General features: G+C 40.7%; 2 pseudogenes; both read right to left on the bottom strand.

Annotated features, from left to right (window-relative positions):
* Positions 1 to 10,380: 10,380 nt before the first annotated feature.
* Positions 10,381 to 11,869, bottom strand: LOC130853552 (protein PHTF2-like; annotated as a pseudogene).
* Positions 11,865 to 13,610, bottom strand: LOC130853551 (protein PHTF2-like; annotated as a pseudogene).
* Positions 13,611 to 23,896: the final 10,286 nt, after the last annotated feature.

Genomic DNA, 23,896 nt, shown 5'->3' with positions numbered 1-23,896 from the left:
ATCTCCATTAAGTCTTTTTTTCTTGTGTAACTTTTCTCCCCTGTATGTGGCACACCCGGTAAGTCAAGTTTGGGAAATCAGGTCTGGCAAATGCACCTTCTGAGGTGTCAGGGGAACCACTGCCGTTGGAGGTGGCTGCAGGGGCTGTGTGGTGATCAAAAGTTAAATCAAGACACAGGTGGCGTATTTTAATTTCCACATTGCCTCCCCTCTGAGTATTACTTCATCTCTGTCTTTCCTTTGGTGACATGTTAAGATTTTCATCCCTGTATCATCACTGGATTTTCAGCTGTTTAAGTGCAGGGCAGAGAGTATGTCTCGTGCTGCTGCCCTGTGGCTCATAAAAAGAGACGACCACTGGAGGCCCTTGCTCACTTAGCCCCAGCCTAGCTTTCCAGGCTCCTCAGCCACCACCTGTCACCTGTTGTTCCAGCCCGTCCTTTCTCCCCAGGTCTCCTCAGGCTGCTGGTTCCAGCAGACGGGAGTCCTCCTGCACTGATCCCCACCTCTCCCTTCCCTAATCACACTACTGTGCAAAGCTCGGCTCCCGGGCAGCCTTCACGAAGCCGCCCTTGGGCTCTCCGTTCCTCAGCAAGGGGCTGGACAAGGGAAACGTGAAGAAACAACACTGAAGGCTCTTTCTAGGGGGATGTAAAATAGGTTAGGTTGGCTCAAGCACTGATGCATGTCAGGTAGAGGAAGGCTTGAGAAGGAAGCCTGCGCCTGGCCTGGGAAAACCATCACTGCTCTACTCGGGACTTGGTAGCACCAAGTAGTCAGGGGCTCAAACAGGAGGGTGACGTGACCAGCTCTGGGCCTTGGAAAGAGGACCAGGGTGGGGCTTTGCTCATGACCCCACCTGCAGAAAATCTTGGCATTCTGTTTTGGGTGCTGTGAATGCACGCCATGTAACATCTGACTGCCTGACACTGAGTCAGTGTTGCTCCTCATTTGCCCTCCGATCTCTGTCACAGTCACCCAGGCAACTTGTTAAGATTCTACAGCCCCAACCCACTCTAATGAATCACACCAGAGGGAGAAGCGGTCCCTGAACAGGCATCTCACAAGATCTCAGGGCAGACTTCCCTGGTGGCGCAGTGGTTAAGGATCCGCCTCCCAATGCAGGGGACGTGGCTTCAAGCCCTGGTCCGGGAAGATGCCACATGCCGCAGAGCCACTAAGCCCATGCGCCACAACTATGGAGCCCATGCACCACAGCTACTGAAGCCCACACGCCTAGAGCCCGTGCTCGGCAACAAGAGAAGCCATCGCAATGAGAAGCCCGCGCACCACAACAAAGAGTAGTCCCTGCTCCCCGCAACTAGAGAAAACCTGCAATGCAGCAACAAAGACCCAATGCAGCCAAAAATAAATTAAAAAAAAAAAATCTTAGGGTTATTATTATTTAGATAACAGGCTGAGCTTGGAAAGTCTGCTTTGGTCTCCATCACAGTACACCTCCACACAGAACCCTCTGATCAGCTCCTCCTATGCTCCTCACCTGGGAGCTGGTTAGAAAGGCAGATTCATGAGCTTTACCCCAAAACCAATGAATCAGAATCTCTGTGATGGGGCCCAGCAGAGAACCCTTGGTGAAGGTTTCATCCAAAACGTCATGTTCTCACTTTCACACTTTCCATCTGGCTAAGGCCTGTGAACAGAACACCTCTGTGGCTGGAGAAGAAGCACCATCAAAGGGACCAACTGTTCACACTGGTGTCACAGTTTGCAAAGCGGTGCCACCTCTGTTCTCACTGAAACCTCTCAAACATTAACAGCCACCACCACCACTGTCAAACCACACAGCCTTCATTATCTTCCCACTTTCGAGAAGAAGCGACAGGCTCAGGGAGCTGAGCTGCTTTGCCAACCATTCTATCAAGTGGGGAAGATGGGCTGGAATCTGGGATGTTTTTCCTTCCCCTTGTTTCCTTTCTCTGTTCCCCGTGCCCGTGTGGATTTTGTTATAGAACCTTATTTGAAATTGATCTCTTTTGACATTTGAAATCCAAAGCTGTTGAAAGGTGAAGTGACTCCTCTTCCATGGCCACCTCTCTCAAGGTAAAGCAAATATAGCATCTTCCTAGTTGTCCCCTCCTTTCCTCATGTCACTGCTTCCTCCTCTTTTTTTCTTTTTTCCTTTTTTTTTTTTTGGCCATGCTGCACACTGCACGTGTGGCTTGTGGGATCGTAGTTTCCCAACCTGGGATCAAACCCGCACCCCCACTGCAGTGGAAATGTGGAGTCTTAACCACTGGACCGCCAGGGAGGTCCCACTACTTCCTCCTTCTTAGGGACAGTCCCATGCCCTGCGTTGGACAGCAGCCCAGGATTTCAGCTTTCTACCATGTTGACATTTTCTCTCCAAATGCCCTCAGAACATATTTCCAAGATAACTTAGAGAAAAAAACACATGGATAGACAAACCTGAATTCTTTTTTTTTTTAATAATTATTTATTTATTTTTATTTATTGGCTGTGTTGGGTCTTTGTTGCTGCGCAACGGGCTTTCTCTAGTTGCGGAGAGCGAAGGCTACTCTTCGTTGCGGTGCACAGGCTTCTTATTGTGGTGGCTTCTCTTGTTGCAGAGCACAGGCTGTAGGCACCCAGGCTTCAGTAGTTGTGGCACACAGGCTCAGTAGTTGTGGCTCACAGGCTCTAGAGCACAGGCTCAGTTGTGGTGCCTGGGCTTAGTTGCTCCACGTCATGTGGGATCTTCCTGGACCAGGGCTTGAACCCGTGTCCCCTGCATTGGTAGCTGGATTCTTAACCACTGCGCCACCAGGGAAGCCCTGAACTCTCTTTCCATCTTAGTTATTCCTGCTGTGTAACTTTGGATGAGTGGCTTTTACATTTCTTGACCTCAGTTTTCTCTTATGTAAGATTAGAGATATCACAGCCTACTTCAGTCTTTTGTATGAAGTTTATATGAGTTGCCTAGCATAAGCCTAGTATGTAGGAGCTATCCAGTAAATGTTAAATTTTTCTCTCCCTCTTTCTATTCTTCTGTATCTTCTTAAGTAGTAAGAGTGGGACTTCCCTGGTGGTCCAGTGGTTACGAATCTGTCTTGCAATGCCAGGGATGCCGGTTCGATTCCTGGCCAGGGAACTAAAATCCCACATGCCACCACAACGAAGAGCCTTCAAACTAAAACCTGATGCAGCCAAAAAATAAATAAATAGCAAGAGTGACATACGTGTTTCTTAGTATCATTACTATTCCAGTACGTTTGAAAGTCCCTCTTCTATATTCGGTCTTAAGTGCTATAGGGAAGTCACATTCGAAGTCAGTTATATTGAGCAGTCGTTCTTGAGTCTGGTTCCAGAAGCAGCAGCAGCAGCAGCATCCCCTGGGAACCTACCTGAAATGCAGGTTCTCAGGCCCCCCCTCACACTGACTCAGAAACTCTGAGGCTGGGGCCCTCCAGCTGATGTGGATGCATGCTCAGGTTGAGAACCACTTGTCTATGTTTAAAAGCACAGACTCTGCAGCCAGACTGCATGGGTTCCTTCCTAAAACCCCACTGACACCCTCCAAAGTGTTCTATAACAGGCAGAAAAGAAATCTAGACTTTTAACCAGAGCTTCAAACCCCTACAAGATTGTGGCCTTGGTTAATTTTTCCAACTCGTTTCCTGCCACCACTCTCCCCCAGCCACAATGGCCCTTTTCTTTTCCCTTGAACACACCACACCCATTGCAGCCTTGAGATTCTGTTAATATTTTCTTGGCCTAGAATACACCTCCTCACTTTGCTCCCCGCCCCCTTTTTCTAGGCCTCTGCTGGAATGTCATCTTTTCAGAAAGGCCTTCCTTGCCATCTTAGCTAAAATTTTCCTCCACACCCCCATCACTTTCTATTTTTATTTTATTTTCCTTTTACCATTCTTTAAGGGGTAGATCTTTTCAGGACAAGTTCTTGTGGTTTTCCACATCTGAGAATGTCCTTTTTCCTCCATTCCTGAATGATAGTTCTGCTGGACGCAGAATTTAACAGTTCTTCTCATTCAGCACTTGGAAAAATGTCACATACTACTTTCTTCTGACCGCCGTGGTTACAAACAAGAAAGAAGTCCGTTGTCGTTTGATTTGGTGTTCCTCTATAGGTAACGTGTTGTTTCTAGCTGCTTTCAAGTTTGTTTCTTTGTCTTTAGTTTTCAGAAGTTTAATTTAGAATGTGTCTTGCAGTGGATTTTCTTGGGTTTATCCTGTTCAGGATTTTCTCAGCTTCTTGAATCTGTCTTTTGCCAAATTTGGGAAGTTTTTAGTTATTATTTCTTCAAAATCTCTTCCCCATTCTCTCTCTTCTCTCCTAAGACTCGGATGACACAAATGTTGGATCTTTTGTTATGGTCCCAAAGGCCCCTGAGGCTTTGTTAGTTTTTGTTCAGATTATTAAATTCTCTTGTTCTGCCCTCAAGTTCATTGATTTGGGCCTATCATTTCCATCTGCTACTGAGCCCTTCCAGTGAAGTGGGGTTTTTTTTGTATTTTGGTGTTTTGTTTGTTTGTTTTTAAATTTCTGTTAATGTACTTTTTAGTTGTATAATTTCTATTTGGTTCTTTTGTTATAACTTCCCTTTCTTTGCTGAAATGTCTATATTGTCATTATTTCAAGACTTGGTATTGATTACTGAAGCCTTTGTAGGATGGCTGTCTTCAATTCTTTTTGGATAATTCCAACATTTGACTGATCTTGCTGTTAGCATCAATTCATGGCCTCTTCTCATTCAGGTATTACTTCTCTAGTTCTTGGTCTGGCAGGTGATTTTCCATTGAATCCTGAATATTTGGGCTATTATGTTAAGAGACTCTAGGTCCTGTTTAAATCTTTAATTTTACCAGGTAGTCACTTCGCTTAGGTTTAGAATGCAGGTCCTGGCCTACTTTTGTGGGATGAGGGTCCAGTGACAATTTAACGTTCAGAGGCTTTTCAGTGCTACTTTGATCTGCTTAGTTTTTTGGTGCCACTGGGGATCCCAAGCCCCCAGCAGTGCTGCCTGAAGGAGCAGGAGGTTCCCCAGGCTAGAGCCATTTGGTACATCTAGGTGGGAGAAGGGAATCTCTGGTCCACGGGGGCAAAGATGTTTGTTATGGTGGGATCCTCTTTGGGCTGCCAACTGGCCACCCCACTGCCTCTCAGTGGAGGGGAGGAGTCTCAGGACTAGCGAGGGAGCAGAGCATTTCCACTCACCACTTATGGTCAGGGGGCTCCCACACAGTCCATCTTGCCACCACCGGTGCTGGGCTAACCTGGGCTTATCAACAGAACTCACATTAAATCCAGGGAGAATGAACCCAGTGGAGCCACCCTCTGTTGCTGGATTCAGAGTTGGAGAACATCGGGACTGGGCTACCGTCTTCTGTCCTGATGCTATCGTCTTCTGTCCTGATGCTATCCTGCTCATCCAGGCCCAGGGTCCCTAACCAGTTTGCTTTCTTCTTTCCAAATTTCACAGTTCTTTGACCTTTGTTTTGGTTTTTTCCCCAGATATCACAGTTATTCTTTGCAAAGAGGAGCAGGGAGAAACAAATCTAAGCTATCTTGTCTGCACCTGGGGTCTCCTCAGTTTTATGTTGCTAGATTGGCTGGGTATGAGTACCTTAAATCATATACACCTGACTTAGAACAGGTATCCTATTCAACTTTCATTTTTGTAACCCCTTTAACTATAAAGTATGAAAATCTTCCAATGTCAGTGAGCATATGCTTGAATCCTAGTAAATGACTCTGATATTTCATTGTGTAGCTAACATAAAGTCATCTATAACTGAACTCTTGAGTGTAAGAGTATTTTTAATCTCCCCATTTCTCTCTTTTTCTTCTATTTTTTTAAATTGAAATTTTAAACCTGCTTTTGATTACCAGTCAACTCCCGAAAATTACTGTGAGGGAAATAAGACCTGGAAAGGTAAAGACTTAGAATTAAGTGATTCAAAATAGTCTGTTTCCTGGGGGCTAAAATATACCTACACATGGAATAGAATTCAGAACTCCATGAAAGAGCTGGTGTCCAGAGAGTTGATGTCACACAGCCTATGGCCTGCTGGGCATAGCAGTTGGAGCTGGACAGAGGCTGTGCTGCTGAAGTGAGCTCTTCAAGCTTGGATCTTAATTCCTCCTCTCAGGGATGATTCGATCCCTCTTTCTCAAATTACAGGTTTGATAATATCTCCTGTTCCCTAAAGTCTCTTTGCTTTTTTTAAAATTTTTTTTCCAGTTGGCCTTCATCCAGATCTGGATGGTTTAGCTATAGTCAGTATGTTTAGTAGTAGAATTGTTTCTTTCCTGACTCACGTTCCCCAATTTCATCGTGTTCAATTAAGCAAATTGCTTATTCCAGACAAACTGGATTTCCTGGGAGGATTTAGGAGGGAAAATGGTAGAAAGGCCTCTGGTCTCCTATTGAGACAGAATGAGGGATAAAGGTTCCCAGAATCTCCTTACACCAGGAGATGGCATGACAGTTGTCCGTGGGAGAATTAAAAACTTTTTTTCCTTAAAACATAATCACTTATAATGTGGGTTTGTGTATTCTATTACACAGCATGATATGTTGAAAGCAAAGTCTTTCCTGTACACATTCCCGTAAAAAAGTATTTTAAAATTTGCTGAACAGCAAGGGGGTCAATCCTGACTCTTATCAGTAAATATATTTCATAAGAGCCAGGTGTTTGGGAATAAAATCGTCTGCTCAAGTGACAGCTGCACATTACTGCCTGTGAAAGGGTGAAGATTCTTCTCAATTTTTCTATTGATGTCCTTCTCTCTGGACTTTGTATTTCAGTCCTCTTTCATCCACGAATAAACCCGTTACCCTGCCTGGACCAGCTTAGGATTCTGGGCTTCTCTGGGCAGATTCATTCATGTTTTAGATGCCTAAGGAAGGATCTGTGGTTTGGGTTCATTCTTCCTCCACTGAAGGAAGCATATTGAGGTTGTCGCGTGAACGTGGGCGGGGGGAACTCACACTCTGCTTGCCTGCACTTCTCTGCGCAGGTGTGTGTAGGATGTTTGGCCTCAAGATTATGATCGCCATTGGAGGCGGCTTACTGATGACCGCTTTTGTGCTAATAGGTGTTGTCATCTGTCTTTGCTTCAAAGTAGCCAACACATTAAAGTGAGTGATGTGGGTAAGAGTGGCTAACAACCCCCCCCCCCCCCCGCACCCAATGGGATCCTGGGGCTCTGTGCTGAGCAGGGTCCGCCCTTGCCCTGCGGCTGCACCCTGGGTGAGGTCAGGAACAGCGGCAGGGTTTGAGATGACAAAGGCAGTGCGTGTACAATCTTGGCTTCCTCCCCCTGTGGTCTGGGGCTGTGAGCTCATAAGTAGAATGTTCTCAGCCAGGAGGCTCTGTGCTGCTTTGCTGTCACTTGGCCTTGTTGAGTTTACCCTCAGCTGGTTGATTCCACACTGGCTGGTCCCCTCTGTCCAGGCCCTGCAGACTGGGGTCTGTCGGGGAGACTGTGGGAATGCGTGTCTGCCTCTGTGCGCTCAGAGGACAGGCTGAGCTGACCTCCTCTTGCCTGAGTTGGGGGGCTCTTGGGGTGTCTGTGTCCTTGGCCTTGGGGACAGTGAGGTGGGCCTACAGGACTCTGGGGAAGCTCCTGGTGAAGTTGACGAGGGACTGTAGATCAGATGAGAGCATTAAATTTGGGTGAAAGGAACCTTTAAATATGGGAGAGATCGGCTGTCAGAAGCAGTGGTGGTCCCATTCTAGGGAAGTCAGGCCTGTGAGCTGGAAGGTATATTCCAGCACCCAGGGGATGGCTGACTTTGGCACCCCACCCCCGCCTGGTCATGTTTTGCACTTGGCGGACTTGCAGTGATCATCTGGGTGACCCGCACTTAACAACTCACCCTCCCTTATTTGCTGGATGTCAAATTAAATGTAAAAGTGCATCTGATTTTACATTTCTGGCAATGTTAGGAGAGAAAGCGACTAGACAGGAAGTTGGGACGGGGGCAGAGCGCTTTAATCCTGGGCTGGTGTCATGTGTTTGATTAGCTCCAGCCCCAAACTTTCCAGACACTCCAGACAATTGTAACAGATGGACTGAAGTGAAAAATTCTAATCCCATGCTTTGTGTATGTTTTTCTTAAGTGCTGCAAAGGCACCCGTTGCTATGGCCATAACCAAGAGTAATCAAGACAGGGTTACCGAGGCTGCAACCTCCACCCCTGAGTCTTATCCCAGCCTCCAGTGCTGCGAAGAATGTAGCTTGCCTGCCGACTTTGATCCCCTGACATCATGCTTCTGTGACATAAACAAGGGACTCTGAATACAGAATGAGTAGTAGAAGGTGGTTATAGATACCAACCGCTACCATCTGACCAGTTACAGAAACAAGGACTCTGTCATATCTCCTCCTTATTTGTTATGAATATGTTGTGTGTATTTACATATATTAAGCAACTATCTTTGTTTTCTTTCCTTTTTCCATAGCATGTAACATAAGATGTACTGACTTTATATCAGCATTTAGTATTTAATTTTACATTATGGTATTTAAGTCACAGGATATCAGGAAAATAGTAAACATCGCTCAAGGGCTTCCCTCCGCTTCCGGAGAAGGAACTAATGCGTTTTTGGGTTGTATGCAGAATAATTGTATCATGTTAGGTGGAATTATGACTTTATTATTGCCTTTATCTGGAGATTAAGTATGCTTTAGAAGATGTATATGGGTGCCAAGGTGACCAAGGGTGGACTTGTGATGGTTAATTTTATGGGTCAGCTTTACTGAGCTAAGGGATGCCCAGATTGCTGGTAAACCATTACTTCTGGGTGCATTTGTGAGGGTGTTTTCGGAAGATATTAGCGTTTTTTTTTTTTTTTTTTTTTTTAACACTGTCAGTCATAGAATGTTTTATTTTAAACTTGCGTTCAAACTTTCAAATATGACACATGTGGCAAAGAAACAACAGTTAACACACAATATCTGCCACAATCCTATCTTTGAATTGCCTTTTCTATATTATGTGATATGTTACAATTTCTTTCAATTTCTTACATTCATTGTATTCTTAAAGGCAACAATGTCAATTTTTCTGCTTTGAAAACAGTTCCATTAATGTTCTGAAATTACTTAAAATGACAACTTTTTCCTTTTAGTATTCTACTGCTGCTGACGTTAGTAATACAATTCAACATATCATTAACATGTTGTTGAGAGGTACACTGTACTCAATAAACCAACTCCCAACTCTAAGTTAAAATGAACCTCAATCAAAAACAAGCATTTTCCTAAATCAGTTTACTCAGCTACTTTTCTCAAAAATATTTCCATTCTGAAATAAGTTTTTTTTTGTGTGTGAGATACAATAGTTTCATTTTTATTCCTAACAGAACTCATGCTGTACTTTTTTTCTCAAAATATATTCAATATATTCTGTGCAAAATGTTAAGTTCTGTATAGGTATGTACCTTATTTTGAAAAAGGTTATAAAATATAATTCCTAAAAACAACCTCAACATTAGACAATAGAGGAAGAAGGAACATATCAGACAAAGCCTAATTTTTCACAGGAGAAAATAAGTATGTTCTTAAAGCTCCAGTAATACATTCCTTGAAAAAACTCAGAATGCACTTTGGTCATTATTAAACATATTAGAACATAGGCAAATAAAATAAAATGCTTCTGTTGTTTTCTATAAAAAGAAAATATACCACACAATGAGGCGGAATAGAGGCTGATCAAAAGGAATGGTGAGAGCAAAGTGATAATACAATATGGCTCTATTCTCTACACATTCCTGATCTTAAGATTATGATTTGGGGATTAGACCTGCACCAATCAAATAAATAATTTACAATTAATTATTTTAAACTCCCTAAAACATGGTAAAAAATGTGAGGATATTCAACATGATACACCTTGCAGCAAGAAAATTCTAGATTGTTTCAAATAAATTCTTTGTTTCAGAAACCAGACACCCAGTTAAAAAAAACAAAAAGTTTGCTAGAACATTTCATGTTTCACATAACTCCTAAAATTGCTTGATTGTACAAATATAACAACTTAAAATCAAGGCCCAATGTAAGATACCATCATATTCTCCCTATTTACCTAACATGCCAACATGATAAGTTCTCATTTGGACACCTGGCAAATTATTTTGGGGGGGGGGAGTAACTTTCTAGGTTAAAAGCATCTAAAATAGCCCTTATATAATTGGGGGTTGAGGGGGGGAGATGTACCAGATTAAGTTTAGAGGGTAAAATTTGCAAGCTATAGCTATTTTTCCCAAAAATTCAGACATAGTTTTACAACTAGCAATCAGAAGAATATTTAATTGGTTCTTAACCTTATTTTTAAGTTATTCATTTCAGTGTAGTATGAATAGCATACACTATAGTGTATCATGGGGAGAAAATTATTTTTCTTGAGTAAACATAATGTACTTTAGTAATATCAATAGGCACTTCACTTGTGAGATGAGTATATACCTCACTCAAAAGGATACCATATCATGCCCTAGTACACTATAACATACCCCGTATAAAGATACGCATTAAAAGTAACAATTTTAAAAAGTGCACATTTTGAGCATGCACAGTTGGAGCTGTGCAAACAGCCCAGTGTTTCAAATAAATACAATTATTACTAGTTAGTTTTTATCAAAATATCTTACAGTATGGTAACCATTTACAATTATTGCTCTATTAAGAGTTTTATCATCAAAGAGCACTTGTTGACCTGTTGTGTACTACCATATATATTAATACTGAAGGGTGCTTAAACTGCAGCTTAATCAGTTTAGATCCTGGCATTGTTCCAAAATAATTCAAAAGAAATCCTGACTGGATCTTGATTTACTGAAGAAAATGTTTCATATGTTTAGCTGAGTCCAATGCAAGATTATAAAGTTAAAGAAATTTTCCTCTAGTAAGGCAAGTCACGGCATTGATGGAGAAACAGTGCTTAGCGATGGCTTCTATTCTCACGATCTCTTGTTTTGTCATTATTTATGAGCAATTACCAGGATCTCAAGTATCTGGATATCAGTTTTATCACCCTTTCAACAACTAAGTACATCAATGCTAAAAAAAAATAAAGACTAAAATAAATGTAAAAAACAGTGAACAAGTGAAATAAATATAAGAATTGCACAGGACAGTCTGATGTAAACACTTCAATTTCCCAGCTGAGACTCCTGAAGCAAAGAGTCAGTGATTGCTTTCAGGCAGCTTAGTTGGTACTCTTATTCTGGAAAAGAGGCTACATCTTCTTTTCTCTGAATTGTCGTGATTTAATCTTCCAGAGCTTTAAATTAAATCCAAGCAAGTCACTGATAACACCAGAAACAGCTGACAGGATGACAACCTGGGTGATGTTATAAAGCAGTGGATTCATTGTAAGCCCATATAATCTAAAGGGACTGTCCAATTCCTTTAGCAGTTTAGTAGCCAGTTTTAAAACATTATTCACTAGTGTCAGTTCCTCCTTTTTGTTAGGTTTCTTCTCCATTTTCAAGTAGAGGTTTATCTGTTCGGTAAGTAATATTGAGGTATTGCTATATTTTTTACTTGTTTCTGAACCAAGGGTAACAAATCTTAGGAGAAAAAGTGTTAACGAGATGCACTAGATTACCAGTTCCCAACTGTAGTGACAATCAAGGAAGATCTCATGTACATGAAGCAACTGGGCACAACAGATAAAAACAACTGAGATAGTCAACAAGAAAGCAGATGAAACTATGACATCAACAGATCGCTGAGGACCTCGACGCTTAAGATAGGGCCGGAGAGAGAGCCACATTTTTATATTCTGTACTTTCTTCAATCGGAAATGGGGAACCTCAGATTTTCGAGCCCTCCTTGCCGATGTTAAATGTCCAAAGAGTTTTGCAAAAAGTAATCACTGTTTATAAGTTCTTTCTGCTACACAGAGCAAAAAAAAAAGAAAATCCACACAAGAGACACATGAACCACAAAACTTATAACCATAGACAGAACTATGACATCTTCATTAGAACCAAATGCAATCACATAAAGCTCTGAAGCAGAATGTGCTGTGAGTTGATCCAAGTCTGTAGCTTGGGAGAGTCGGAAAACAAATGGAGTTAAACCCAGGATTAGAGAGATTGCATTTCCAAAAATCTGGTATCCTATTCCTGGTATATGGCTGTTTACTCTGTTCATTATCATTCCACTGATTTCAAGTACAGACATGTCTGCCTTCTTGCAGTCATTGCCTTCCCATACGATAGCACTTATTTTTTCTAATCCTGGGTGGGAACTATGGAGCCAGGGCAAATGACTCTGATGAAAAGGGTCGTCTCTTTATTCTTTTTTCACACATGGATTAATTTGAGGATTTTCCACATCTGTCTCACTGGTACAAGATGATCGGCATTCTGCACAATGTAACAAGTCTTCCCATAATACATCTTCTGTTTCAGATTCTGGCCTTGTGCTCTCAGAATCCTGTCTGGAACTTGAACAGCGAGAGCTGCAACTAGTACCCGATTTAGGGGCATCCTCATTAGGGTAATGTTTCTTATAATGGTGTGACTTTCTATTCCGAAGAATGCTCTCAGAAGTCCTGTCTGCATGACGGTGCAATGGGTATGCTGTTTCTGGACCTTCTTCACTGGAGACTTCGTCCGAGACATTTGTTATTGTCCTTTGGGTATCTTTGCTGGGAACGTTCCTCAGTGTTCCTGTGTTCCAGGTTGCCTCTTCTGGTCGAAGAGTTTCACACTGAGTTTCATGGCTTTGTACTCCATCTTCACTGCTTTTAACAGTCTTTTTCCCATCAAGGGATACATAGCCATTGTCAGTCTCAGTTGATTTATCAATTGAATTCTTTGCTTTCTTTGATCCTGATAAAAAGAAAGCAGCATGCCAGAGATCTCTGAAGACAGCGCCAACACTGTAAGAGGCGCTTGTACGGTGGCTCTGAACTGCTCCCTCCTGTGTGTTATCTGTGGTACTAGAACCATCTCCTTCCCTATGTACTTCCAAATGGGCTGCTTTTCTTAATTTCCTTCTTCTTTTACCCCCTGTACTTAGCGGAGGTTTGGGTGTTCTCGTTGAAACAATCTGGCAGTGCACAGTTCCCAGGAGCAGCATCAGCCATATCGGCTCAATCACTTCCGTTAGAGGTATGCTATGCGGGCTAGAAGCCGAACAGAATACTATTGCGGCAACTTGAAGAAGATAAAGGACTAGAAGCCAGAAGATGACTTTTGATGTTACTTGTAACCACCACCGGAAGAAAAAGGGAAAAAATACAACTCGAACAATTCCCTTTCTAGTCAGAGAAGTCCATGGACTTTCGGGTTTTGCCTTAGCAAATGCAGACCCTCTAACAAGATCGACATCTATGAGGTCTGGTTTCACATGTGCTGTTTTCTTTGGTTTATTCCTTAACCCCTTGATTTCTCTTTGTTCAACAGATTTTCCCCATATTTGTTGATCATAAGCTCCAATCTTCTTTTGATACCACACTATAGCATCTGTGACTTTGGACGCCATTTATTCCACTGAAATCACACATTCGTCATTTTAGGCTGGGACTTCTCTCGTGGTCCAGTGGTTAAGACTCTGTTTCCGCTGCAGGGGCCCCGCGTTCGATTCCGTAGGGAAGGGCGCCACGCCGCTAGGAGGCGGCTGGGGTGCGCGCGGGAGACACCGAGGCGAGCGCCGCCGCCGCCGCGGGAGCCTGAAGAGTCACACCGACATTGGCGTTTGAATCAGTAGACTAAGTAAAGATCTGTCCTCATCCATGTGAGTGGGCATCATCCAATCACTTGAGGAACTGAATAGAACAAAAAGGCAAATTCATTCTCTTTCTTCTTGAGCTGGGACATCAATCTTCTGCCCTCAGACATCTGAGCTCCTTTTGGACTCTGGGACTTACACTAGCCACCCCGCCACCTCATACCCCCTCCCCTGGTTCTTAATGGCCTCAGACTGGGAGTTACACCACTGGCTCCCCTGGTTCTCAGGCCTTCAGACTGAATCACACCATGGACTTTCCTGGTTCTCCAGCTTGCAGCAGGCATATCGTGTCATAGCTCATCGTCCACAATTGGGTGAGCCAATTCCCATCATACATCTCCTCTTATATATCCGTGTGTATCCTCTTAGTTCTGTTTCTCTGGAGAATCCTCACTAATAGAGTTGGATAGGACAGGAAAAGCACTTGCAAACTAAAGTATTTTTAGTAATATGAAAAGCGAACAAACAAAATCCCCTTAATTTATCTCACTGTATATTTTCTTGAGCACCTCCTGAGTTTAAAATAGTGGATTTAGCAAGAAAAAGTACAGACACAGAAGCTTTGGTTCCTGAACTCAAGTATCTGCTCAGGGTGCAAAATCATACCCTGGAAACCTGTACGTCAAAAAAATTCAGGTTTCATTAGAGGCACAAGCAAAGGGCACAGAGACACAGCAGAAGAAATAAGTAATGGTGGGGGGGACAGGTGAGAGCCTTGGGGGACACTTCCTGGAGAGAAGACACTAGCATTTGAGCAAGTGGAGGAGGAGATGGAGGGGAGGCCCAGGCAGCCAAAGGGAGCGGCCCAGGCGCAGAGGTGTGAACACTGAGGGCTGTGGGATGTGCAGTGGGAGGCGAGGCTGCACAAGTATGCTGGGCTGAGACAGAGATGTCAGACGCCATGCTAAGGTGTGTGACTTCCATCCTACCCTGTGGAGCTCCAGCTTCCAGCCCCTGGGGGCTCCCCACTGAGTTGAGGGTGGATCTTTTAAGGGAACCACTGACCAAAACCGCCTGCCCTGGCCAGACATGATAGTAACCACTTGCATGAGTTATCTTACCACGGGAGGTCCTGGTAAGGAATGTGGAACGAACAAGCTACCACCAACTGGAAGAATTCGGGAAAGGTCAAAGGAAGAGTGGAGACACAAGTCCACATGTCCTACCAACCTCCCAGAATCCTTCTTTCTGGAATCCCATCTTGGCTGAGTGTTGTGTGTGCCACCAGGAGGGACCCTGAGTCAGAATGATCGGCCAGAGACAACCCAAAAAAGAACCCCATCACCACAAAACCCGAGACTGCGAGCCACGTGGCAGAGCAGTCCTCCTGGGTTTCCTCACCCCGCTGCTCTCCGCCCAGGCGCCCCTTCCCAATAAAGTCTCTTGCTTTGTCAGCACGTGTGTCTCCTTGAACAATTCATTTCCGGGTGTTAGACAAGAGCCCACTCTCGGGCGCTGGAAGGGGTTCCCCTTCCTGCACGATCCGACACTCTCACACGAACATCCCTCCACCTAAACCTCCAGCAGCCCTGAGCCAGCATGCCTGGGTTTGGCTCCGCCTCACTTACCCTTGCATGTGGCATATAATCCCTCCAAGCCCCATTTTCCTTGTCTGTAAAATGGAGGTATTATGACCAACTTGATAGGGTTGTTCTGAAGATTCAGTGGGATGTTGAAGGGGAAAGATCTTAATTTAGAGACAAATAAGGTAAAAAGATAAGTTTCTCCTGAGAGGATAAGCCTCCAAGCAATACAGTGCTTACCACTAACGCTGAAGTTTCAATAATTTTCAGAACGATCTTTTTCTCAGGCTTCTGAAGAATATCTTCCTGAAAATTAGAATTCTTCTAGGAATTAAAATGACATTAAAATCTTTCATCACTTTAGTGTTTGCTTTTGAATGACATCACATAATTGTATATGTCACAAAATTAGAGTGAATATGAAAACTCACTGAAGTTGTACTTTTGATATAAAAGATTCAGGAGTGTCTAAAGCTTTTCTTAAGAAGACATTTTCTTCAAACCTTGTAAAAGCTCAGTTTTTCTTTTCCATGTTACGTTGAACACATCATTTGACTATTTTATCACTTAAGATTAAGTGTGATTATAACAAAATCTCAAAATAATGGTGGCTTGAGCAAGTAAGAATTTGATTTTTTTCCTTTTCAAGATGCCCCGGCAGCAGGCAGTCAGGCTGGCTGCCTTTCCCATGTAATAGGGGCCATGATGCTCTACTGTGTTTTGTTTTTTGCTTGTTTGTTTTTTTCCCCAAAGTCATATCATGGTCCAAGATGGCTGCTGGATCTCTAACCATGTCCAAATTCTAGACAAGAGGAAGGAGGTTGGAAAAAGCTGTGCATTCCATTTCTCTTTAAATCCCCTATGCTAGATAGAACTGAATCACATGGTCTCACCCAGCTGCAAGGGAAGCTCAGAAATGTAGTTTTTATGCCAGTTGTGACTGTGCCTGGTAAACATTGATGTAACACGAGACATCGCATAATGAGCTATCACCACCTGAATCCTGAAGTGATTTGACAGTTTATCCTCTAAAGATTCATATAACACGTTTTGATTCTGTTATTGAATAAGTCACATCTCTGTGGTAGTGCATTAACATTTAACTCTTGTCATCGGAGTCATTATTTTTACCCATTAGAGCGTTACTACATCTTGTAAATGTGTGAACGTGTGTAACACTTAGAACAGTGCCTGAGAAGGTGTTCCATAAATGTTAGCCTGACTACAAGCACAGAAGCAGGCAGCAAGATGCACCTTTGACTGTTTGGGCTCCTTCCACTGAGCCCCTAGCACCCCTTTCTAAGCACAGACTCCCCATCTGTAACCACCATTTTTACTTCCTGTGATAACAGAACCCTTGCTTTATGAACATGACATGTTTACTAAAGAGTTTACTAGTGACAGGTGGTTAGCTACTAAAAGGGGTAAAAAAAGATAACTAGGAAGTAAAAGAAACAGCTACTACCTCTGGGATGAACACAGAACTAAGCATCTTCCAAAGGCCCCCTCTCCGCTGAGTTTCAGTCCTCTCAACACAGGGCTTGGCTGATGGAATAATCGTCAGCATTTTAATGAGGTTGAAATTTGCCTGAAGGGCTGATGAAGACAAGGCTACTCTGTTGGGGTGGACTGGAAACTTCCTGTTGGGGTGGTCTAGAAACTTCCTAGAGGGTGAGAGCCCCCAGCCCCACTACAAGTTTTAAGAAGCAAATTCAGGATTGCATCTTCCCTGGAGGCTGCTCTGAAAGCCTCCACCTGGAAATGACCTGTCCATCTTGAGTTCCGGGGCACTTTCTCTGCCCTTCTCCTGGCATCTACTCCCAGGTTCATCTTAGGTATTCATATATCCTCTGATTTTCTCTTGCCACCAGGAAGTTCCATATCAGACATGAAGGCAGGACTGTTTCTCTCATATTCAATTCTGTATTCCCAGGCCCTAAAACAGAAACTAATAGATATTTTTTTGAATGAATGAAAGGAAAAGAAGAGGGCAACACCACACACACACACACACACACACACACACACACACACACACACACACACACACACACACACACACAGAGGCTCTTCTTAGTCTCACCTTGGACACTAGGATTCCTTTCTATCATCTGCAAAATGAGCACAAGGGTTGCAATTTCTTCACATCCTTGTTGTTGTCTCTTTTTTCAATAGTAGCCATCCTAATCAGTGTGAGGTGGTGTCTCATTGTAGTTTAGATTTACATTCCCCTAATGATTAGTGACATACAGCATCTTTTCATGTGTTTATTGGTCATTTGTATATCTTCTTTTTTAAAAAATACATTTATTTATTTATTTATTTGGCTGCACTGGGTCTTAGTTGTGGTACACAGGATGTTTGTTGCTGTGTGCAAGATCTTCGTTGCAGCATGCAGGGATCTAAATCCCTGACCTGCATCAGGAGCATGGAGTCTTAGGCACTAGACAACCAGGCAAGTCCCTGTATATCTTCTTTGGAGAAACATCTACTCAAGTCCTTTGCCCATTTTTGAATTGGGTTGTTTGTTTGTTTGTTTTGTACAGTTAGGTGTTCTCTATATATTCTGAATAGTAATCCTTTATTACATACATCATTTGAAAATGTTTTCTCCCATTGTGTGAGTTGCCTGTTTACCCTGTGGATAGTGTCTTTTTTTTTTTTTATTGATAATGTTTTTTTGAATTTATTTTTGGCTGCATTAGGTCTTCATTACTGCACATGGGCTTTCTCTAGTTGTGGTGAGTGGGAGCTACTCTTTGTTGTGGTGCACGGGCTTCTCATTGCAGTGGCTTCTCTCATTGTGGAGCACAGGCTCTAGGTGTGAGGGCTTCAGTAGTTGCAGCTCGCAGGCTCTAGAGTGCAGTCTCAGCAATTGTGGCACACGGGCTTAGTTGTTCTGAGGCATGTGGGATCTTCCTGGATCAGAGCTCAAATCCGTGTCCCCTGCATTGGCAGGCATATTCTTAACCACTGCACCAGCAGGAAAGTCCTGGATAGTGTCTTTTAATGCACAAAATTTTAAAATATTCATAAAGTCAATTTTGTCTATTTTTTCTTCTGTTACCCATGGGTTTCAGGTCATATCTAAGAAACCACTGCCAAATCTAATGTCATAAAGTTTTTGTCCTATGTTTTTTTCTGAGAGTTTTATTGTTTTAGGGATTACATTTAGGTCTTTGATCTATTTTGAGTTTTTTACAAAATGTAATGTTAGATAACAGTCCATCTTCATTCTTTTGCATGTGGATATCTAGTTTTCCCAGAACGATTTGTTGAAGAGACTGTCCTTTTCCTATTGAATAGTCTTGGCATCCTTGTCAAAATTCATTTGACCATACATATGAAGGTTTTTCTGGGCTCTCTATTCAGTTCCATTGATCTATGCACCTGTCTTTATGACAGTACCCCACTGCTTTGATTACTATAGCTTTTTACAAGTTTTGAAGTCAGAAAGTGTGTCTTCCAGTTTTATTCTTTTTTTCAAGATTCCTTTGGCTATTTGGGGTCCCTTGAGATTCCATATGAGCTTCAGGATGGATTTTTCTATTCCTGCAGAAACTTCACTGAGATTTTGATAGGGACTGCATTGAACTTGTAGACTGCTTTGGGTAGAATTGACATTTTAACAATATTAAGTCTTCCAATTCATGAATATAGGATATATTATATTTATGTCTTCTTTCATTTCTTTCAGCAATGTTTTGTAGTTTTCATTGTATGTCTTCCACTCCTTGGTTAATTCCTAAGTATTTTATTCTTTTTGATGCCACTATAAATGAAACTGCTTTTGTAATTTCCTTTTCATATGGGTCATTGTTAGTGTATAGAAATCCAACTGGTTTTTGTGTGTAGACTTTGTATACTGCTAATTTGCTGAATTCATTTATTAGTTCCAACAGGTTTGGGGTGGGATCTTTAGGGTTTTCTTCATATAATATCATATCATCTGCAAACAAATAATTTTAGTTTTCCTTTCCAATTTGGATGCCTTTTATGTCTTTTTTCTTGCCTAACTTCTCTGGCTAGAATTTCCAATATTATTTTGAACAAAAAGAACTCACACTTGGTAAGGCATATAATCCTTTTAACATGCTGCTGAATTCATTCTGCTATTTGTTGAGGATTTTTGCATCAATGTTTTTATAAGGGATGCTGGTTTGTAGTTTTCTTATTGTGTCATCATCTGGCTTTGATATCAGAGTAATAATGTTGGCCTTATAGAATGAGTTAGGAAATGTTCCCTCCTCTTCAATTTCTTTGGAAAAGTTTGAGAAGGATTGGCATTAGTTTTTCTTTAAATGTTTGGTAGAATTTGCTAGTGAAGACATCAGGTCCAGGGCTTTTCTTTGTTGTAATATTTTTGATTACTGGTTTAATCACCTTACTAGTTATAGGTCTATTCAGATTTTCTATTTCTTTGTGATTTAGTCTTGATAGACTTTTGTGTTTCTAGGAATTTATGCATTTCATCTAGACTATCCAATATTTTTGTTATACAATTGTTCACAGCATTCTTGCAATTTTTATTTCTGTACGATCAGCAGCAATGTCCCCACCTTCATTTCTGATTTTACTAATTTGAGTCTTTTTTTTTTTTTAGTCTAGCTAAAGGTTTGCAATTTTGTTGATTTTTTTTTTTTTGAAGAACAAACTTCTGCTTTCATTGATTTTTTTCCCTACTTTTTTTCATTCTCTATTTCATTTATCTCTTCTCTAATCTTTATTATTTCCTTCTTTCTGCTAGCTTTGGGTTTAGTTTGTTCTTCTTTTTCTAGTTCTTTCAGTTGTAAAGTTAGGTTCCTGATTTGAGATCCTTCTGGTTTCTTTTTTGATGTACTATCAACAAGTTTACCCTTTAGCATCACTTTCAGTATGCCTCATAAATTTTGGTATGCTGTTATTTCATTTTCATTTGCCTCTAAGTATTATCTAATTTCCCTTGTAATTTCTTTGATTCATTGGTTATTTAAAAGTGTGTTAATTTCCATAATTTTATGAATTTTCCAGTTTTGTTATTGAAATATAACTTCATCCCATTGTGGCTGGAGAAGATACTTCGTATGATATCTATCATTTAAAATCTACTGAGACTTAATTTGTGGCCTAACATGTGGTCTATCTTGGAAAACCTCCCATGTACAATTGAGAAGAATGTATATTCTGTTTTTAGGTAGAATGTTCTATATATGTCTACTAGATTTAGTTGGTCTACTGTGTGTTTTGGGTTTTTTTTTTTTTTTTTTTTTTTTTCTGGCCTTGCTGTTCTGCAAGGCTTGTGGGATCTTAGTTCCCCAACCAGGGATCGAGATCGAGCCCTTGGCAGTGAAAGCATCAAGCTCTAACCACTGGACCACCAGTGAACTGCCTATTGTGTTATTTAAGCCCTCTATTTCCTTATTTACCTTCTGTTTGATTAACTATTATTGTGAGTGGGACACTGAGTTCTCCAAATATTACTGTAGAACTGTCTATTTCTTACTTTAATTCTATCAGTTTTTGCTTCATATATTTTGACAGTGCATAAATGTTTATGATTGTTATATCTTCTCGCTGTATTGTAACTCCTTGTAACTTTTTTGATTTAGAGTCTATTTTATCTGATAGTAATATAGCCACCCCCCATTCTCTTTTGGTTACTATTTGTATGGAATATCTTTTTCCATCATTTCACTTTCAATCTATTTATGTCTTTGGATCTAAAGTAAGTCTCTTGAAGGAAGCATATAGTTGAATAGTGTTTTTATCCATTCTGCCAGTCTTTGTCTCTTGATTGCAGATTTTAATCCATTTACATTTAAAGTAATTACTGATAAGGAAGGACTTCTGTCACTTTGATTTTTATTTTCTATGTGCCTTTTAACATTTTTTGTCCCTTATTTACTGCATTACTGTCTTCTTTTGTGTTTGGTCAATTTTTTGTACTGAAATGTTTAAATTCCTTTCTCATTTCCATTATGTATATTCTCTAGCTATTTTCTGTATAGTTACTATGGGGAGTTATAACAGTAGAGTTGTAACATTCTTTTTTAATTTAATTTAATTTTATTTATTGTCTGCATTAGGTCTTTTGAGTTATAACATTCTAATTTGGGGTTTATACCAATTTAACTTCAATAACATACAAAAATGCTGCTCCTTTATAGCTCCATCTCCACCCCTTTTGGTTGCTGATGTTACAAAATTCATCTCTATAAATTGTGTGCCCCAATACATAAACTAATAATTCTTTTAAATGCATTAATCTCTTAAATTATGTAGAAAACAAGATTTGAAACAAAAGTTATAACAATACTATTTTTTAGAATAATAATGTTTTTCCCTTTAACTATATTAGTCCTTAAAGCATGTATAAAACAAACAGCACAGTTACAAAGCATTTTTACAGTGTTTTACAGTAATACCAGCTTTTGCAATTGTCTATGTATTTACCTTTATTGAGACCTCTATTTCCCCATGTGGCTACAGGTTATTATATAGTGTCCTTTCATCTCACTTTGCAGAACTTTCCTGAGCATTTCTTGCAGGGCAAGTCTACTAGTAACAAATTCCCTCAGCTTTTGTTTATCTGGAAATGTCTCAATTTCTCCCTCACTTTTTTTATTTTTATACTTTAAAAAAATTATTTATTTATTAACTGGCTGCGTTTGGTCTTTGTTGCTACGCACAGGCTTTCTCTAGTTGTGAGTGGGGACTACTCTTCATTGTGATGCGGTGGCTTTTTTCTTGTTGCGGAGCATGGGCTCTAGGTGCGCAGGCTTCAGGGTTGTGGCACGCGGGCTCAATAGTTGTGGCTCATGGGCTCTAGAGCACAGGCTCAGTAGTTGCTGTGCACAGGCTTAGTTGCTCCACAGCATGTGGGATCCTCCCAGCCCAGGGATCGAACCCGTGTCCCCTGCATTAGCAGATAGACTCTCAACCACCGCACCACCAGGGAAGTCCCTTCTCTCTCACTTCTGAAGTGTAGTTTTGCTGGAAATAGGATTCTCAGTTGACAGGTTTTGTTGTTGTTTTTGTTTTTAGCACTTTGAAAATACCTGTTGTCTTCAGGCCTCCACAGCTTCTGATGAGAAATCTACTAACAATCTTATTGATTATCCCTTATATGTGATGAGTTTTTTCCTCCTTCTGCTTTCAAGCACCTATCTTTGGTTTTTGAAAGTGTGATTATGATTCATCTTGGTGTCTCTTTCAATTCACCTTGTTTGGAGCTTGTTAAGCTTCTTGGGTGTCTAAATTCATGTCTTTCATCAAAGTGGGATGTTTTGATCCATGATTTCTTCAATTATTCTCTCTGGCCCTTTGTCTCTCTCTCTCCTCCTCCTAAGATTCCGAAGTTACATTTATCGGTCTGTTGATGGTATTTCACAGGTCCCTTAGGCTCCGTTCACTTTTCTTCAGTCTTCTCTCCTCAGACTCAATAATTTCTATTGTCCCATCTTCAAGTTCACTAATTTTTTCCTCTGCCTGTTCAAACATGCGTTTGAATCCCTCTAGTGAATTTTTCATTTGTTATTGTAATGTTCGGTTCCAGAATGTTTTTTTGCTTTGGTTTCAGGTTTTCTCTTTCATATTTCCATTTTACTTGTACATCATCTTCTTGACTTTCTCCACATCTTCCTTTAATTCTTTGAACATCTTTTAAGACAATTGTTAAAAAATATTTGTCTAGTATATCTGCCATCAGGTCTTTTTCAACACACACACATAGGTACATAGGTGACAGATAAGCAGATATAATGTAATTTAGATCTTCAGAACTTGGGAAGATTAATAAGATGAAAGAAATTAATGTTCATCTGAATTATTTTTACTATTATAATCACAGAATGTTATAAAATTTACTTTTATTTTATAAAACGTGTACTAATTACAATAACACATTTCTATAACTACAGCCATAATCACTAGAATTTTAAAGTGTACTTAAATTATTTTTTATAAAAAAGGCCCTATTCATGTCTTCTGGTGTTTTACTTTTTTAAAAAACATTTTTATTGTTTTCAATAGAAACCTGGACAATTAATTTGTGCTGTATTTTGATAACAAACAGAATGTCATCAATCTACAAAATATATGTGGCATTCTAAAAAAAAAAAAGAGGTAGAATATTTCTTTTAAAGCAGTTTCATTGTTTTCTAAAGCTAATGGATTTTAACTGGACCACCATACTGCACATTAATAATGGCAAGCAGGTGAGGAAAAGTATTCAAATTCTAATATAGGTATCATTTTTAAAATTAATTCATGTGGACTCAGAAATTTAGGCTTAAGGGAATATTGCTATCTTGCAATAAGAGCAAATCCAAAGTCTCAGCTTACATTAGTCCGAACTGAAGGCTTTGTGTCTTTAGAGAGATTTTGGTGCCTACAAACTGGAAAATTCAGTTGAAGAATATTTTGTATTGTCTCTTTTCAATATTGAACCTTTATACATCTTTTTGATATGACCATATTTCTGTTTCAGATGTAATCAAGATAAGGCTTGTAAGATGAATCACGTATACAGAAGGAGGCATTTTGTAAATCAACAGACTACAACTACCAGAAGCTATAAAACTTAACTAAAGGGTTCAGCTTGCAGTAAGACAGATTCCTCCTGAACAACAAAGGAAATACTATCTTATAGCTATGCATGTTG

The sequence above is a fragment of the Hippopotamus amphibius genome, chromosome 5, assembly GCF_030028045.1.
Source record: "Hippopotamus amphibius kiboko isolate mHipAmp2 chromosome 5, mHipAmp2.hap2, whole genome shotgun sequence".
Taxonomy (NCBI): Eukaryota; Metazoa; Chordata; class Mammalia; order Artiodactyla; family Hippopotamidae; genus Hippopotamus; species Hippopotamus amphibius.
The sequence above is the reverse complement of the archived record's forward strand: the minus strand, read 5'-3'. Positions and strand labels throughout refer to the sequence as shown.